Source organism: Cyprinodon tularosa, unplaced genomic scaffold, assembly GCF_016077235.1.
Source record: "Cyprinodon tularosa strain WSP-4 unplaced genomic scaffold, ASM1607723v1 ctg975, whole genome shotgun sequence".
NCBI classification, from domain to species: domain Eukaryota; kingdom Metazoa; phylum Chordata; class Actinopteri; order Cyprinodontiformes; family Cyprinodontidae; genus Cyprinodon; species Cyprinodon tularosa.
Genome location: NW_024039757.1, coordinates 195820 through 213807, shown reverse-complemented (window position 1 = coordinate 213807; position 17988 = coordinate 195820). Strand labels below are relative to the sequence as shown.

General features: G+C 38.2%; 1 protein-coding gene across 6 annotated transcripts in view; it reads right to left on the bottom strand.

Annotated features, from left to right (window-relative positions):
• LOC119776993 (poly(rC)-binding protein 3-like) overlaps positions 1–17988 on the bottom strand; it is a 133273-nt gene that overhangs the window by 59188 nt on the left and 56097 nt on the right. The window lies entirely within an intron of this gene.

Here is a 17988-nt window from a genome sequence, read left to right as displayed (position 1 = left end):
GAACATATGTCCCCTCTTCATATCTGGAGTGTAAAGATTTAACAACTTGGACCAATTCAAAGCCATAGTCGCAGCAAGATGGATCACTATTTGGCGTTTGCTGCTGAACCTCAAAGGAAAAGATACAAATATTAGAGGAGCCTTTCAGCAACATTTCAGCTCTCAGATAGTTGACCATATGATTTCTAATGTTGCTGTGTCCTTCCATCATCAAAGCAGGCAAAAATGAGAGAGCACATCCATTCATCAGCAACAAAAAAATGTTTCATCCTCTTCATATTTCACTGCATTAAAGCAAATAAGTAAAGCTGGAAAGCATTGGGCACTCACATCCTCCCCGCATTGCTTCACTGCACTTAACTGGATGTTTTATGTGCCACAGACAGTACCAAAAAAAATCTGCATAAGCTGTCCTCTCTTTTTCCAGTGACTAACTAACAATTATCCGACAGTTAACAGGATGTGAGCTAGAGTAAAGAAAACTGGGAGAAACTGACAGAGGCCTGACTTCCTGCTTGTTTTATGATTTCATGTCATTGGATCTGATCACCAGGAGGGCCGCCCTCGATAATTCTGGTCAGCAACAAACTGCTTCTAATTCCTGATTGGATTAAACAGAAAGACAGTCGGTGTCTTAAAGCAGATTGGATTAAAACAGCAGCTGATTGATTTGAGTCATTAGACCGAGATCTCAAGGACAAACTGTGCATAAAAATGTCCTTCCAGTGACTTTAAATCCCCGCCGCTGTGAAACGTGTATTTAAATCTTCCTAAATTATAACCTCATGTCTGCTGAAACCTGTGTAACTTAAAGCAGTAGGAACATTTCATCAGCTTGTGGGTGGAGGCTCTTACAGATCCTGACCTTAAAGAAGGAAGACATGGAAACTGAAACCATAGTTAGAATATTAACCCTTTAAAGCCCGATCCAAGAATAAAACAAAACAGCAAATTACTTTTTTGGGTTTGGATTCCTTATTTAGCCTTTTAACAAAATATGTAAAAAGAAAAAAACAGAAATAAATTTTTGATATTAATAATTTATTACTATGCGATAAGTCAAGATAATTTTTTGTGTAGTCTTCTGCCCTCTGTTATCAGGTATATCTGTGTGTGTACAATAGGATTTTGAGCAAAGGTTTTACCATTAAATTATGCAAAAGGTGTCAGACACAAAATATTTCAGAAACCGTATGTATCAAATATGAAACATTTGGTATTACAGGGTTAAATGCATTTCAGGGTTCCAAAAGGCTGGTTAAAACTTCGTCTCAACCAGGAAAAACACCAAAAGGTTTTAGTCTACTATACTTAGACTGGAAATTTGGTAATTTCTATTAAAACCTTGCTAAAACACACATAAGCAACATTTTATAAAAAAGACTGTCTTTGTTTCTGTTTATGAAGTTGTACAGATGTGGAATAGAGAACAACGGGACCACAGCCACATCCAATCCTTAAATTTGTCTCCATCTGCTGCAATCACACTGTGATACATTAAATCTGCAGTCACACTTCCCAACCAAATATCCCAATATCCATTAAATGATCCCCCAGCTTCCAGATTTGATTGGCTTATAATCCAAATCCCAGGTCTCAGCCCATATGCTACTGGTTACTCTAGTTAAATCAGAGATTTCATTTCATTTCACTGCATTAATGTGTGTTGCAAGTGTGTGCGTTCCTGTTGCTGGGTGTAATTGTGTGTGTGTTTGTGAGGAAGGCATCAGTTGATGATGTCATGGCTGAGCAGCAGGGAAATAATGTGTGTGTCTATAAAAGAGGCTGATATCACCTGTGATGTGTCAACGCGTGTGTGTGTATGAGACGTAGTTAAATGCTCACACAAGTTTGCAGGACTGAGGGTAGAAAAAATGATAAAAACAAGTAACAGAGACTAAATAAAAAGAAGGTTTCAGAGGACAACCTCGGGTTCTGCTGGTTTTGTTCATAATGACTGTGATTAAAGGGACGGGATAATGGCAGGGTGCTGAGGCCAACCGTAATGAAAAGTCATCCAGGATGCAGGAGGGTAACATAAACCTTAGAAAAGAAACATATTCTGCAGCTGCCACAGCAGAAAGCACATCGCTGCAAATCAACCCCTTAAACAAATGTGCTTCAGAGTCATTCCAAATTAATTTCTCTCAGAATAAACTGGCCTACGGTGCTCTTCCCTTTTCACTCGATAAGTTCTCTACATTTATTTTCAGTAACCCTGAACGGTTAAAGCTGACCGTTGGGTACACCACTGTTATTATACTAAACTATGTGCTTCCTTCCAGTTTCCTTGCTAATTCAGAACCGTCGTGATGGTAAAGTTGGCAGAGTTGAAGCAGAAAAAGGTCTTCTTTTGAAATATGAGATTCCTGCAGGACTGAATGACGAAAAGACGTCTGAAAGAGAACAGAAATGTTTGGTCTTTGGAGAAACCATAACCAAAACCTGGCAGCATCTATCCAGCACAGTGGTGGAGGGATGATTGATAGGGTCGGATTGCAGATGGAACGGTACCATAGTTAATTTATGGTTCAAACTACTGGTTGGATATTCAAACATTTTTACAAATCAATAAACATTACAAACTGGATAAATGACCAAAGGAGTCTATTTTTAAGTGATGCTTTTATATCTTCAAGAACATAAATATATTTAGTTTAGTTAAAGTCAAAGGCCTTTACTGATTGATCCAAAATGGAGTCAGAAACCTCTAGCTTGGATATCAATCGATTAATTGATCAGGATCTCCTTGCAGAGGAAACTGTTCTATAGTCAAGTGTCAGTCCATTTGCAATCAACAAGAAGATGATCCCAAATGCAGCGCGAGATCTACAACAGTAAGGCTGAAAAAGGAAAGAATCATGGAGCTGCAAAGACAAGACTTTAAACTGTCCAGAAACCTAAAAAAACATAGAAAACGTTTGCAGAGAATGGAACAAAGATCCTCCACAAAGAATAAAAAATCTAGCAGAGACAAAAAACAGATCCTGAAAGTTACTGCCGCTGTTAGGTCGAGATGTTCTTTGTTTTTTTCCTCGCTCCAGTTTATTTCTGTTATCATTAATCTGACATATTTGGTACCAGATATGAAATATGAGCAAATGAATCTTAAACAGTTTATTTGTCACCCTGTTTACTGAAGCCCTTCAAATATCTGAACACCCACACATACACTCCTACACCTTAGCGCAAAGCAATAAACCAACCCGACAGACGAACTCAGAGACAAATAGAGCGTGAAACATGTGCTGCATGCGCACATATGCAGGCTTGCCAAACACAATTAAACACAGTTAGGCCTACAGAGCAAACATGAACTCACAGTCAGAGAATAAGTGTCTGCGTCACACGGTCACATGGAGAATCTGGACATCAGGACACAGTCAGGATGGATGCACACTCCCTTTAATGGGACTCTAAAGAATCACACACCTGTAGCTCACAAATAAAAACACAATTCAGTCTTTAAGAAAAAAGAAAACATTAAAATCATCTTTGAATCAGTGACACATGGTGGTCAAATCTGATCCACACACGGCAGATCCAGCATAAAGATGCAGAGCTCACAAGCTATTTGTTCCTGGGAGTCATAAAAACCTCCATAATTCTATTTTTAGCTCCTCCACTCAAAGTTTGAATGACTCCGACACGTTTCAGTTACTTGAACAACCCTTGGCCTGCGAAAGCAAATCCAAATCCTTCAAGTGAGTGAAGGATCTGGAGAGCCCGCCTGAGATGGGTGCTGTTGGCTTTCAGCACACGAAGACGGCAGGGATGAGGTTGTTTCAGGACAGCGGCATCATATTACAGCAGACTGCAGGACGAGAGTAGCCGTGAGGATGCATACATTTCCTCAGCGACAAAATTGTTAGCAGTGTAGAGATACACACAGAATAATTATTAAGGTGGTACACAGTGACAGCAGTGGAAGAAGTATGCAGGTCAGGAGGAAGAAGTAGCTAAAGCTCCAATGATGAAAATGGCCTCTATCTAGTTTATGAGATCCATCTTAAAGATGAAAGGTAAAAGCAAGAGGACTTATTGATAGGAAGCATCCTGCTTCCTAACTTACTACCTGCACTATTCAGACAACTTCCTCTTTGACTAAAGAGGATCATGCCTTTGTCCAATCCATTTGAATTAATTTATGCTGTAAACCTTGAAACACATCTTTAGCAGTTTGTTTACACACTGGAAAAAATCTACATCTAGATAAGTAATTTTTTCTTAAACTAAGTGCATTTGTTCTTGGATTGAGGAGGTAAAAGAGACATTTTGCCAATGGACCAACACAATTTACACTTAAAATAAGAAAACACAATTGATTTTTTTTTTTATTTTAAGTGTATATTATCTAATTATCTTATTTTAAGAGTAAAAATGCCGATTCCATTGGCACACTATCTAATTTACCTACTCAAATTAAGGGTAAATACACTTAAATTAAGACATTTTTTACTTATTTCTAGATCGTTTTTCCAGTGCATTCTTACCTTTAACGGTTTAAAGAACTTTACAACCAAAACAAAAGATTGAAATGCTCTTATTAACCAGCTAACACAAACACTGTGACTCTGCTTCTGATTGGCTGATCGGGCCTCTATGATGACTCTCTACCAGAAACCTGCCAGCTTTCTGTGAGCAGCTGGATTCTGGGATTCACAGGGACAGAAGAAAATGTTTCAGACAACCAGATACAAGCTGCTCAGCTGAGTCCGGACCAAGTCTGATCAGCCTGCCAGAGTTGGTTTTCATTAAAGCTTCTGTTTGCATGGAAGCATTTTGTTACTTTAGTCCAATTATGGTGTGAAAGTTCTGTCAAGTTCTAATTCCCATTATTGCTCTGGGACTTTAATTATATAATATTCAATTAATTTTATTTTAAATGTCCAAATTCGTAGGGAACAGCTTGGACGTTGAACACATAAAAAAGGAAACCCAAGCCTTTGGGTCTAAGCAGTCTTTGAATCAAAGACTTGCAGTTAAGCTGGGAAAAGAACTTAAGTTGGAAGTAAAGTATGAGTCTGATTCTGGACCCAGACAGTGAGGCCACTTTGATGTGGAATTCTGGTTTGGAAAACTTTGCCCACACTGCAAAAAATTGAAATCTAAATAAGTAATTTGTTCCTAAACTAAGTGCATTCGTTCTTAAATTGAGGAGGTAAGTGAGACACTTTGCCAATGGAACAAGACAATTTACATTTAAAATGAGAAAAAGCAACTGCATTGTCTTATTACACGTGCATTTTATCTAATTATCTTATTTTAAGAGTAAAAATGCTCATTCCATTGGCAAATCATTCCATTTACCTACTAAAATTAAGGTAAAATACACTTGATTTAAGGAATTTTTACTTATTTCTAGATTTTTTTGCAGTGCAGGTGGTTGGAAATTAAAAATATTAAACTTTTCCAAACTCTCCCCATCAGAAAAGCACCAGCTGGTTAAAACCAGAACTCCAGGCTGTGAAATCCTTCATCTTATCTCCTGAAAGCTGTAAAACCTCGAAGTCAACCTGTAGACCTACTTAGATAATATTTATAAATTAAATATCTTCTTCAGAAAATTTTCAGTCTTTTCCCAACAGGACTTAATGGTACAACACAAGTTTAGTATTTACTTAATCGGACCTTAGAGTCATATGAAAGTGATATGAAAGATTTGTTGTCATTAATTTAATTCATGGGAAATAATTATGAGAATAATTTTTCCCTTGCTGTTTCTTAAAAAAACGACAGTATGAAAAAAATCATCCTTAACAATTTTTCTGATTAAATAATGTGATTTAATGAAGCCTATAAACAGCATCTTCATGACTGTTTTAGTTTTCTTCGATGCTGCTTGAAAAAAGCTAAAATCCAGAGGTTTAAGTGATTTTGGCTTTAATGTTCAATATAAAACAAGTTATTTTTAACATGGAGATGATCGTGTCTTGTACAGTAGAAAAAGTGATGACCACTATCAGACCACTGTGTTCAATAGAGCATTTTCTCCATTGATGGATCAAAATAAACAGGCTACAGTTCTGCTTAGGTTCACCCATTTAGGGTAGAAACAGACCAAAAGAATAGAAATATTGATTGACTGATTGAATTTATTGATCACACAGTGGATAAATGTACTCGTTACGTCAGCTCAAACAGTCAAGGAAGAAGAATGTGCCAAAGGAAGAAAAAGCTGTATGGGATATATACAGTATATACTGTGCCTCCTGATATGGCCGTTTTTTTTTTCATATTTGGATCCTTATACAGGGTTACTGCACAGCGTGGTTACATGGATATTTATATATATAGTTATTGCAACTGGGTGTCAAATATAAAGAAACAGTTATTGCATAGGGTATCAATAAACGGGTCCAACTGAAGCTAATCCTATTCTCATCCACTGCAGTCCGGATGACACTGCTTTAGTTATTATAATAGTAAGGTTTCTGTTGTGAAAACATTTGATCTCTGAACCAGAGAGAGCTGTGCTGCTTGTTTGTGCCAAGAGTTCCTCACCAAAGAGCTCTAGAAAAAAACACTGAGATGATTCTGGATGGGGCCGCCTTTTGCAGCTGCTTTTTGTGTCTCTGCTTCTATCTCCCTGAACCCCAGTCGGCCTCAGCAGATGGCCGCTCACACTGAGCCTGGTTCTGCTGGAGGTTTCTTCCTGTTAAAAGGGAGTTTTTCCTCTCCACTGTCGCTACAAGCATGCATAGTGTGAGGGATTGTATTTGAGTCAATGAGTCGATGCAATCAACTGGTTTTCCTTAGATAGAAAACTTTGAATCAATCTGACTGGATGATCTGGTTGAACTGTAAAGTGCCTTGAGATGACATGTGTTGTAACTTTGGTGCTATATAAATAAACTGAATTGAACTGAATTCTGATCGCACTTTAAAAAAGTAAAACTGAAGAAAACAGAATTAGGAAAAATTAAAAGCTGGTTCTGAATGCCTTCAGAACCATGACAGCCGGTGTTAGGACTGTGTGGTTCTTCTAATTCTGTTTTTTTTTTTTAAAGGCAAATAGTGCCGGACACAAACTCAGCTGTGATGCGAGGTCATTTTCTGCCGCTGTATTCAAATGTCTCCACCAAGCAGAGGACATTTATGACTGACTGCTGCAGAATTAACCAGAATCCAGATAAACTCCTCTCTGTTTATTGACACCCAAAGCACTGTAATCACAGCCCCAAGTTGTAAGATCTAAAGATTGAAGACTATTATTCTAGATGTAAAAGAGAGTGAACAGATAAGTGTTTGCTTTGCTGCTTTCAGCAGCTTCTGTTTGTGAGCAGCAGCAGAGAAAGCTTCAGACCCCCGGGGTTTGGTTCGACAGTAAATGACTGTTTGCCTTTGCTCTGCAAACACGGTTCGGTGAACTTTTCTCTCTTGATTCCAGTTTTCTGTAAGGATCTCCCACCTGTAATAACAGCCAATCAGGAGCCTTGGTTCAGAAAAACTGCAGGGTGTCAGTTTGTGAGGGAGAAAATTGTGTCTCCATGGCAGACTGTATTTTATTGGGCTTTGTTTTCACTTCCTTGGAACAACTTGAGCTTCTATTGTAAGAGAGCTCAAGATGAGTAGAAACAAAAACAAACATGCTAACAAAATGCACAGGGTAAGATTTCCCTCATGTTCTCTGTATTGACATGTTTATTAAAGCCATAAATGAGCTCTTTTCATTGTTCATTGGCTGACTCATCCTAAAAGCCCTTCAAATCTATAAACAACAAAATGCAGTCAACAGATTATAGAGCTAGAAGTGTATTTGCCTGGAAAGTACATAGGTGACCTCAGTGTTTGCTGAAGATCTAATCTAAGAAACAAGATTTTCCTACAACCAAAAATTAGTTAAATTATGAAAACAATGCAATCCCTCAGAGAACTGGTAGGGGGTTATAACTTTCATGATCAAGAGTTTGGAACATTATGAAACCCTCTAAGCCTAACTGGACAGCTCTGATCTCTGAAGCAGCTCAATAACGGGGCTCAGAAACCTGTGGGTCCAGAGCAACATATGGCTCATTGGATCTTCTACAATTGCTTTTAATTGTTGTTAAAAATAAAAAAAAAGTTTAATATAGAACAATGACACATGCCCGTTTTAGATCCTGTTCAACTTTCACAACAGAATGATATTAAAAACAAAGAGGATGTTTTTAGAACTATCATTAGCTTCAAAACTATGTGTTTTGGGTAATGTTGACCTAGAGGGTTAGAGCAGTGAGTTTGTGCTCTGAGAAGTTTGCAAGTACCCGGTTCGATCCCCACAGCCTCCACTCTGGCTTACTGAGCAAAACTCCCGACACTGCTCCCCCGGGCGCTGCACAGTGGCACCCCATTGCTCACCAAGGGAATGGGTCAAATGCAGAGGGCGAATTTCCCCATTTTGGGACAATAAATGGATTTACAATTTATTTATTTATTTTTTTTACATTTGTCTTACATAGTTTTCAACAGAGAAACATAAAACAACATGTTTTCTCTTTATGCAAAAGTTTGGTGTTTTTCATTATTTTAAAGCCTAAAATATAGATGAAATATTGGTTCTTTAAAAACACTAACCCTTTTCCTATAGCAGATATTTAATAAATACTATCTTAATATCAGTATTTTACTTAGCTGGATTGGGGTTGGAGACCACTCATTTAGAACCTTCAGTTAGAAAAAAGCTTCTCCTTTTCAGGAATCTCTGTCCAGATCTAGACTATATAGTTAGATTCATAAACCTAAAGGAACAGAAATGAATCTGATAGAAATGATCACCTGTCATTTCGGGGCATCTTCTGCACTGGGACTCCACCCACCAGACTAAACAGGCTGTTAAGAAGAGCCTCAAGTCCATGAAAACCAGAAACACTTAACAGCAAACACTGCATCATATGCACCCCTGTTGAACTATAATATTCAGCAGCTGACAGCAAAGCACAAATGTTTAGCTAATGTTGCTTTTCTAAAGAACCAAAAGGACAGCAGTGACCTTCAAGACAAGTCAAGCTTTCAAAATAGAAAAAAAAAAAAATCATGTTTTCGTTACTCTGCAATGACACGGACATTTAATCTCAGGTGCTCTATTGACCATCACAGTCTGGCGGTTTTTACCCGAGGAGCCAAATGGGGCCCGAATGTACTAAAATCTTCAGGTCTGGTCGAGCACCAGGCCGGTTTTCAGGACCACATCTTTGCTGGGAGAATCACAAAGTTCTCTATCGATACAAAAGGAGCGTACCTCTCACTAAAGACAAGTCAGATCAGACACAGGGGAGCAGAAAAGTGACTCTCATTTCACAACACTAAAACTCAGATGTCCATTAGAACGTCGGTTCACAAAATGTCTAATAACGTTTTTTTTGTTAGTGAATTCCTTCTAGGTTAACTTCTCCCTTGACTTAGATACTGTCGAAGATCTTTTTGAAATGAAGTTCAGCTAAACTCTTGTTGTTATATTCCTGTTACCATAGTTTAAATTTTACAGATGGAAAGGATTTATATACCGGTAGGACACTAATATTATGGGATGGATTACCCTCCGAGAATAACCGAGTTGAATTATTGAGGAATGCTGTTAAGAACCAAAGATAAAGCCTGCAGTCAGGGAGCTTTCTGCTCCCCTGCTGTGGTGATGTCATTTTCTATCTGCTGTTTGCATCAGGGGATCCGACAACACAAAAAGCAATCTGGGAAAGGCCACAACCCATCACGAAAGATGGGGAAATACTGCAGGATTTCTCAGAAACAAGAAAATAAGGTTTTCTGCAGAGAACCTGCCAACCTCCTTAGTGCCTGAAAAAGACGTTCTCAGTACCGTAGTTCCCTTCATGTCCAACTCATCCTGTTTGTATAAAAAAAGAAACTTGTTTACCCTTCTTTGGAGATTTTTCTTCCGTTTAACTCCCTGCTCAGAAGCATAAGGCAGAACAGAGCAAAAATGGGAGCAAATCAACAAATCAGATAAAGGCAGAAAGATAAACTGACAAAATATACACTTAGACAACTTTTATTGTTATTTTATTTCTTTTTTGCTTTCAGACAGTGAATAAACATCATTAAGGCCGGATTCGTTGTCCAATGACATCATAAAACGGCGCCATGAGGCCGACAAATGCAGCCTTATTTGTGCCAGTTTTGAAGGACGACCCAGTGTATACTAGCCCTGGCTAGTACTAGTACTAGTACTAGTCCAAGCAAGCCGGCTGCTTTGTCCTCATAAGAAAAAGGTATATGGCGCCAAACAGTGGTGAATATTGGAAGTGCAGTTTAATATAATACAAGTATGTGAATGGTTCTGTCTGAAATTAATGAATATAGTTGTTTTTAATTGAGTCGGATATGTGGCGGATAATGCCTGGTTTATTGAATCGTTTTTTTCTGCCCCTGTGCAAATGGGTTTGGCTGATATTTAAACTCAGATTCTAATATATCTGCAGTGTGGGGACTATAAAGCGATGGTGGTACTGCTGCTGAAGCTCCTCGAAAACGTTATCAGCACCCAGAACAGTAGTTAGAAGTTCAGTATCCATTCTTTGCCTGCTTTGTGTGACAACAGTCGCGGTTGCTGGGCAACAGCGCATACAGGCGGTGAAAGCCGGAGAAGGCTGGACCTTATTGAATCGATAGTCAAACTCTTCCGGCCGCCTTACACTCACAGACCTCGAAGGAACCAGTCCAGGTAGACCGCACCCTTGGAAGATGCGGTCGCTATAATTGAACACACCACTGTCGTCTACATGACGTTATCACGCATGGCTTTAACAAACAGGAAGTAGATGCTGCAATCCAGCTCGGACCACAGATCAGATCAGTTATGGAGTTTGTATGCCTGAGTTGCTATGGGGAAAGTTATTCTTTCATTATCATGTCAGTTGGTAATGAAGATGTTGCTTCCAGCCACATAGGAAACAGCTGATCGGCAATGTAAGGAAAATCCTTGCAACATCAGAGCTAGTTCAAAACTAGTGTTTCCATCTCTGCTTTGCATATTAAACCTTTTTTCCCAAAAGGCAAAAAACACCTCAAACAAATTTTTGGAATTTTGCTATTTCCATCAAGATTTTCTGTGTCTACTTTTGATGTTTTTAAAGATATGAAAAAGGTCGGAGTTTAATTCTGGCTGAGCTGTATTTCTCTGCTAAAAATTGGTCTAATCTGTTTTTTATCCATCTCAGATTTTCTCCCATACCTTAGAGACAGCTTCATCTAGCACATCAAAACTGCAAATATGTGGTAAAACCAAAAGTGCTCCAACAGCAACAGCTAAAATGTAATGGCTTGTGTAAATTCTGTGAAAAAATAAACCTTTTTCATGCAGTGCACCACATCTCATAGGTTAACTCGATGCCAAACATCTTATTTCATGTTTCTGTAACCAGGCCATAAGGTTTTGGTCACCTTCATTCTTCAGAAATCCTGTTTCTTAATGAGAACTCAGAGTAATGAAATAAAAAAGAATAAGAGGCTGACATGGAGCAGAGAGGCTGCAGACTTGATGGGAGGGAACCGGGCTGGAGGGGCTGCAGGCTAACAGGCAGGAAGTAATGGACTCTTTATTGAATTAAATGCTCCACAAAAGCAGAGCAGTCATTATTATCCAGCTGGGATCCTGACACAACCACTGATAACAGGATCCATTAACCCGATTGGCTGCACACCCATTCGTCAAAAGCTGTGTTTTAATATGAAGCTTACTTATCAGCAGGAGCTTCGCTCCGCTTCACTGTCACAGACGCTGCTGCTAATTTAGAGTTTTTAATATAAAATATCCAAACAGTCTAAGGACTCAGTTTTAAGAAAACATTTATAAAACCAGGAGGCTTTATGTAATGTCTGACCTTATCAGCACCTTAACTTTAGTAGATTGTTTTTCCAAATGGCACATTTATAGAAGTGCTTGTGCTAGCAGCAGTTAATAGGCTGGAATAAACATGCAGTTTGCAACAAAACAGCCTCACACGCAGAAAGCTGGTGCTGGGAATACATCAACAGGAGAATTTCAAGCTTAGATTTTACTGTTCATGTTCACACTATGAATATTAGTGGCAAGAGAGAGAGCAATGGGCCTTCACCAAACACAGGTGAGGCTTTAACTGTTTGCTTTGCTTTCATGTATTTGAATCTAGAATGCATACATTTACCAATTTTGAATCTTAAATTTATAGTTTTGGTCATTTTAAGGCCATATTCAGAGTATTTAGACACACTGTTGTCAATGTTTTCATGTTGGATGTCCTTCCTGGTGAAAAAAAATCTGGTTTCAAAGACTTAAAGGAGTAATAAGCAAAATTTCATGATTTCATGATGATAGAAAGAACTAAACAACTAGGGTTTTTTTTCAGATGAACTATGATATAACCCACGTGTCTCGTATACATGATGTCACACACACCGCTTTTTCGTGTTGTTCTCCAGGTGTTTGGTGACAAAGCTGGGCCAACGACACGTGCCCATCTGTGTGCATACATTTATGTGAACAGCTGCGACTCAGGGCACAGCCCCTCTCAGGCACAAAATGGGAGAAAGCATGCCCAGCGGATTAAACCATTCTCTTGCTAACAGCATTGTAAAGTTATGTTAATTCTTCATTGGACTCATTCCTCTGAGGAGCGCTGCTTTGTATTTCTCCTTTGAAAATATGCACATATGAGACGACAGGTGTGAAGGGAGGGTAAACTGCGTTGCATCGAGAGTTGAGGTAGAGAGAGACATGGCCAGATATGCAACTTGATCTCTATCCACCTATGAAGTGGTGAAAGATTGCTTATTGCTGTAACATTGTGTGATTAATCTGGCTTTTTAGAAGCCTAAATCAAATGTTTATTTCATATAAACAAATTCTGCCAAAGTCTGATAACAATTCGGAAGTGCAGGTTTCAGGCTCTCTACTCGACAGGTATGCTCCTTTGCAACAGTTATCAGTTACAGTTCACAGAACTCATATTTTTTTCCATATTTTCTGCAGTATTTTCCATGTTTTTTTTTTTTTTATTGTAGCTGATTAATCAAAAGTAATGGGTGTTGATGCCTTCCCTTCAGTCAGCAAGAATTGACTACAGTAATAGATTATTGTTGTGTTTTAAACAGTAGCGCTGTGAGCCTTCTAGACTGAAACATACCTCTGACAGTAACTATGTCAAAATGAAACATCGCCCAACTCTAAGATAAATCAGCGAAAATTAATTGAAATAATTTCCCGCAAGGGATTAATTAAGTAATTCTGATTCTGAATATGAATATGAAAGAGAAAATATAGGCTTCAAACTTATTGCCATAAATAATAAAATTGAATTGAATATCATTCTGTACCTGGTAGAGGAAGTTGACAAAGTCACTTTAATGATTAGGGCTGGGTAAAAAAATGTATTTATCAATTTTGAATAGATTCCTTTACATTTTTGCAAAATCAATGTCTAGGACATGAGATCGATTCATTTTATGGTGACGTGCATGACTTTCAGATTCAAATGAGCAGGAAAGATGCACTCAAGATTACTACAAGCCAGACAGCTGCAAATATAGCCAATAGGTTGACTGAATACATGAACTGACCAGAAACACCCTGTAGTTGTTGCAAATATGGTTTCTGCATTGAAGATAATGCATCCCATGCATGTCTGCTGTGTCACATCTGCTCGGTCGAGTGAGGCTTCGCTTTTTCACTTTTCACAAACAAGTTTGCACTTTTGACACAGTTTTGTTCATATCTCATGTTTAAACTGTCTGATTTACAAGTTTGCACTTTGAGTTTAATGTGACAGGAAAAAAAAAATACATGAGTATTTTGAAACACAGTTGAACCACTTTCATTATTGTAAAAATAGATTGAATCGAAATTAATCTATTTAGAACTTTATTAATCAAAATTGAATCGATTCAGGAATCTGGCGAAAATACTCAGCCCTATTAATTATACTATTATTGTTACGTAGATTCAGAAAATGTAGGTTTGCAAATAAATAGAAATTGAGTCTACACAGGAAAGAGATTCAAGCAGCTTCTGCAGGAGCGGATGCAAATGCCAACCCAACTTCAAGCTTTCCTTCTCCGAATCCCCTCCTGCAGCCGTCTTTTATTATCAGAACATGACACATGGTTACAAAACAGTATTTGTTCTGACAGAACAATTGATCAGTTCATGAAGACAGAATGCTCCATCAGAATGACAAGGCAGGATGGTTTCCTGACTCAATCATGAGACAGGAGTGGAGCATCCCCTTGCAAAAATGTTTCATAAGCACACATTAATTTTATAATCATCATTGAATAAACCTAACAAATTCTTTGCTTTACCACTAGATGGCAGTAAAGCTTAAACAGAGGGGCTTTAAACCACTTTACAATGTAAATGTCAATCCCTTTATTGTGCCACAACTGGAAATTAACCCGCTGCATTTAACCCATCCATTTCATCCATCGGGTACTTGCAATCTTCTCAGAGCACAAGCCCACTGTTAAACCACTAGGCCAACACTCCCCGATGGGAACTGAAATGATAAATTCATAAGGAATATTATGAAAATTAGGAAAATATTTTCCTCTCATTAACTGAAATAATTCTGTTTTCAATATTGACTGTTCAGACACTGCTGGAGAGGACGAGGTTAGAGCTATCATGTGTTAGGTGTGGCACCCACGCTGAAATAGCCCATGTTGAGGCTACTTCTCCAAAAATACAGGAGCCCTTTAGTGATGACCTGTTTCTTGTTTTTTTTAACTTTTTCACAGAAAGCCATAAAATACAGCATTTGATGTTTTTCTAAATACAGCAGTATTCCTGAGATAATGAAAATTTGAATTTCTTCATAATTATCAGCTTTATTTAAGTCTAAATTTGAACCTCAGAGACTTTTAATAATATTTGTTATTTATATGATGCATCTCTGAGTGGGTTTCCTTTACTCTCCCTGAAGAGCTCATAAAGATGGATGGAGAAAAAGGGATTGATTCACACGGTGGATCCAGCGTCAGACACAAAGACACGCTGGTCCATCAGAATCAGAGCGCATGAGGGAACAATGCTCTCACAGGTCGTACAGGAAATGAGCTCATCCAACATGATTGCTGCTCTTCTTGACCCAATGACCTCACTCCTCTGCACCGCCCTATCTCAGAACCGCAGCAACGGAGCAGAAGGCTGGACAGATGAAATGTCAGAAATGTGTTTAACATAGCAGCTGGGAAAATTGCAGCTCCAACGCACAACGGGAAAAAAAGTCTAATTTGCAACAAATCGCTTCTCATGCTGAAGAGACGAGCTGCTCTGCCCTCTCAGAAACTAATCCTGCCCAATGTGTCCCCAATCCGTCCCTCAGTGTCCGCTTTGCAGAAGTCCAAGTGGTGCAGGGATTTCTACTTTCAGTAATTGAGAATGTGTCAAAACTTCCAAAATAGATTAATCTGCAATACAAACTGACTGACTCCATTTCAAATAAGTAAAAAAAGCAACATATCACATCCGCAAAGATCATGTTTTGCTGATGGTATTATTAGAAGGTCATAAAACAATCTTTAGATGTTAAAGATTAAGCTGGATGCAAAAACCTTCTTACATCCGACTGAATTTTGCACAGCGTGACCCAAATCCATCTGATTTCTGCTCTAACAGTTACTTCAGATGCAGAAACACAGAAGTTCCTCACTGAGGCTTATATTCTGCTTAATTGGAGTCTGAGCAAAAAAAAAAAGCACAAAAAATGAACAAAGCTCAAACATAAAACCAGAGCAGCAGATTTCAAACAAAGGGCAACATGTAGAGTTAAAGAAACAACACAAGCGGGACAGTAAACCATTAAAGCTCTGAAATATGTTTTCCTCACTCCGTTTTATGGCTGTGTGAATGAGCTGCATAAACAAAACATCTGAAATCTCATACCTCTAAAGCTGCTGCATTCTGTTGGAAATATCAACAGGGATTTCCCTTTAAAGTCCTAATTCAGAGCTGGGAGGATTCAAACATGGCCGCTGCATGTTTAAAACCCAGTAGAATCTGCGCTTTCTGATGGATTGTCTTATTAAATGAGTCAGAGACGCAACGCTGAACAGCCTCCACTGATGAAAGAGCAGCTGCGTAGTTTGAATGCAAAAAAAGTGGCTACCAGCTTGTTATCCAAAGCGACTTTCCTTTAAATTCAGATCAGTGAGCTGTGATGCAGCAGAAGCTTCCATCCAGTTAGACATCCTGTCTCTCTATCCTTGTTGTTCTTGATTTGGGATGTTGGACATGTTCTGTCCAACAGACATGTTCATTTCCTGTGTTCATTTTAGAAGATCTCTTATTTGGGAAGATTTCAACAAAATCTTTAAAGCACATATTAGCTGTTACTTCCACTGATTAGTTTCCATCTACACTGCATGAGTTATATATTTGGTTAAATCAATTTAATACTTTAAATCCTAAATTCAGCTTTTTTATTCAGGCAGAATAATTAGAAATCTTCCCGCACTTGTATGTTTTTAGATGACTAAGCAATGCTTAGGGGAGCGTGTACCTTAGATTATTATTGTATCTTTACTACCTAATGAAAGTGCCTCAATAGAAGCACAAAGGTCTCAACAGGCTGACCTTTTCATGCACTAGCAGATGTGCTGAACAACATGAAGGGACTCTTAAATATGAGCAGCATTGGACTCATTTACAACCTCCACTCTACCTAAAAGCTTTGGAGATATTTAGGACTAAGACTCCAAGAATAAACTACTACTACTGGTTAGCCCCCCCCAAAAAAATACATATAACTACTTAATAACTACTTATAGTAATTTTAAATAAATGTATCATTGTAAAATTTGATTTATTTAGTCACTTTAATATTTTTAATTTATTTTTAAAGGAAAAGTCCGGTCGGCAGGGAATCATTGGATCATTATTTATACCTTCTTTGACAAACATGGATGCCTCCATTCAAATGAATATTAATCTTAATAAAAAAAAACACTTATCATCATTTATTAAACAGTATGTAATTGTTTTATATTTAAAGTACTATTAGTAGTTTGAATTCTGAATATGACCTGACCTTTCCTTTAACAATTGAAAGGTATATTTAACTTTTGAATTATGCGTCAGATAAATAAAGAAATAAATCTACAGTTTTTTCATAATAAATTTATTTAATAGGAGATTCATGCTGGTTTATTTCATTGTATATTTTGTCCCTTTATGCACCTCAGAGATCACATCACACAGGTTGCAAAAACTCACTAATCTGGATAAACAAACAAACCTAGAGCTGCTCTAAGGAGTATTTTGATGCTTTATGCAGTTTCTCTTTCCATAACAAGGAGGAGGATTTGATGGCGCTTTGACACATTTAGATAATGAGAAGGTCATGATGTCATCTTTATGGCGCCATAAGAACCTTCCATCATAGATCTTAGTTAACTAGTACAGTTAAGTGAAGTGCATTATCTCTCTTTCCTATTCATCTCCTGGGCTGCAGGTTTCAGAGGAACCAGGTACCCCACCGAGGTGTGTGGGACGGCAGATTGATCTGGTGACCTTCAGCCAGATGGCCCAGCAGGCAGATTGTAATTTCTACTCCCATTAAAATGCATGTTTCACAAGCGCGCTCTTTAATTACAACACGTGATTTTAAACAGGTTCAGATTAGACTCCAGCCTCGACACGAGGTTCATATTTCAGATTAGGTTTTCTAACTAGACATGAACCAAAGATGTGAGCAATGAGTTGCAGTCAGATGCTGAAGAAAAGGGAGCTGAGAAATGCAATAACTCTGGAAATCACAGCAGATGGATGAAGGGCCTATGAAAGAAGCACTAATTAAAAACTCAGTAACATTTATTGTCCTGAATTTTATTGAACAATTTCATCTTTTATCAAAATGTCCTTCAGACCATCAGCATTTCTGCGTTTGTTCTTTATTGAGCAGCTTGTTCCTTTCAGGTTTGCTCTGCTGTGGGTGGATCTGCAGGCAAACCTCTCCTAGCAGATGGAGAAAATAATCTACTGCAAAGCTACTGTAAAACATCTTCAGCAGCTGAGCA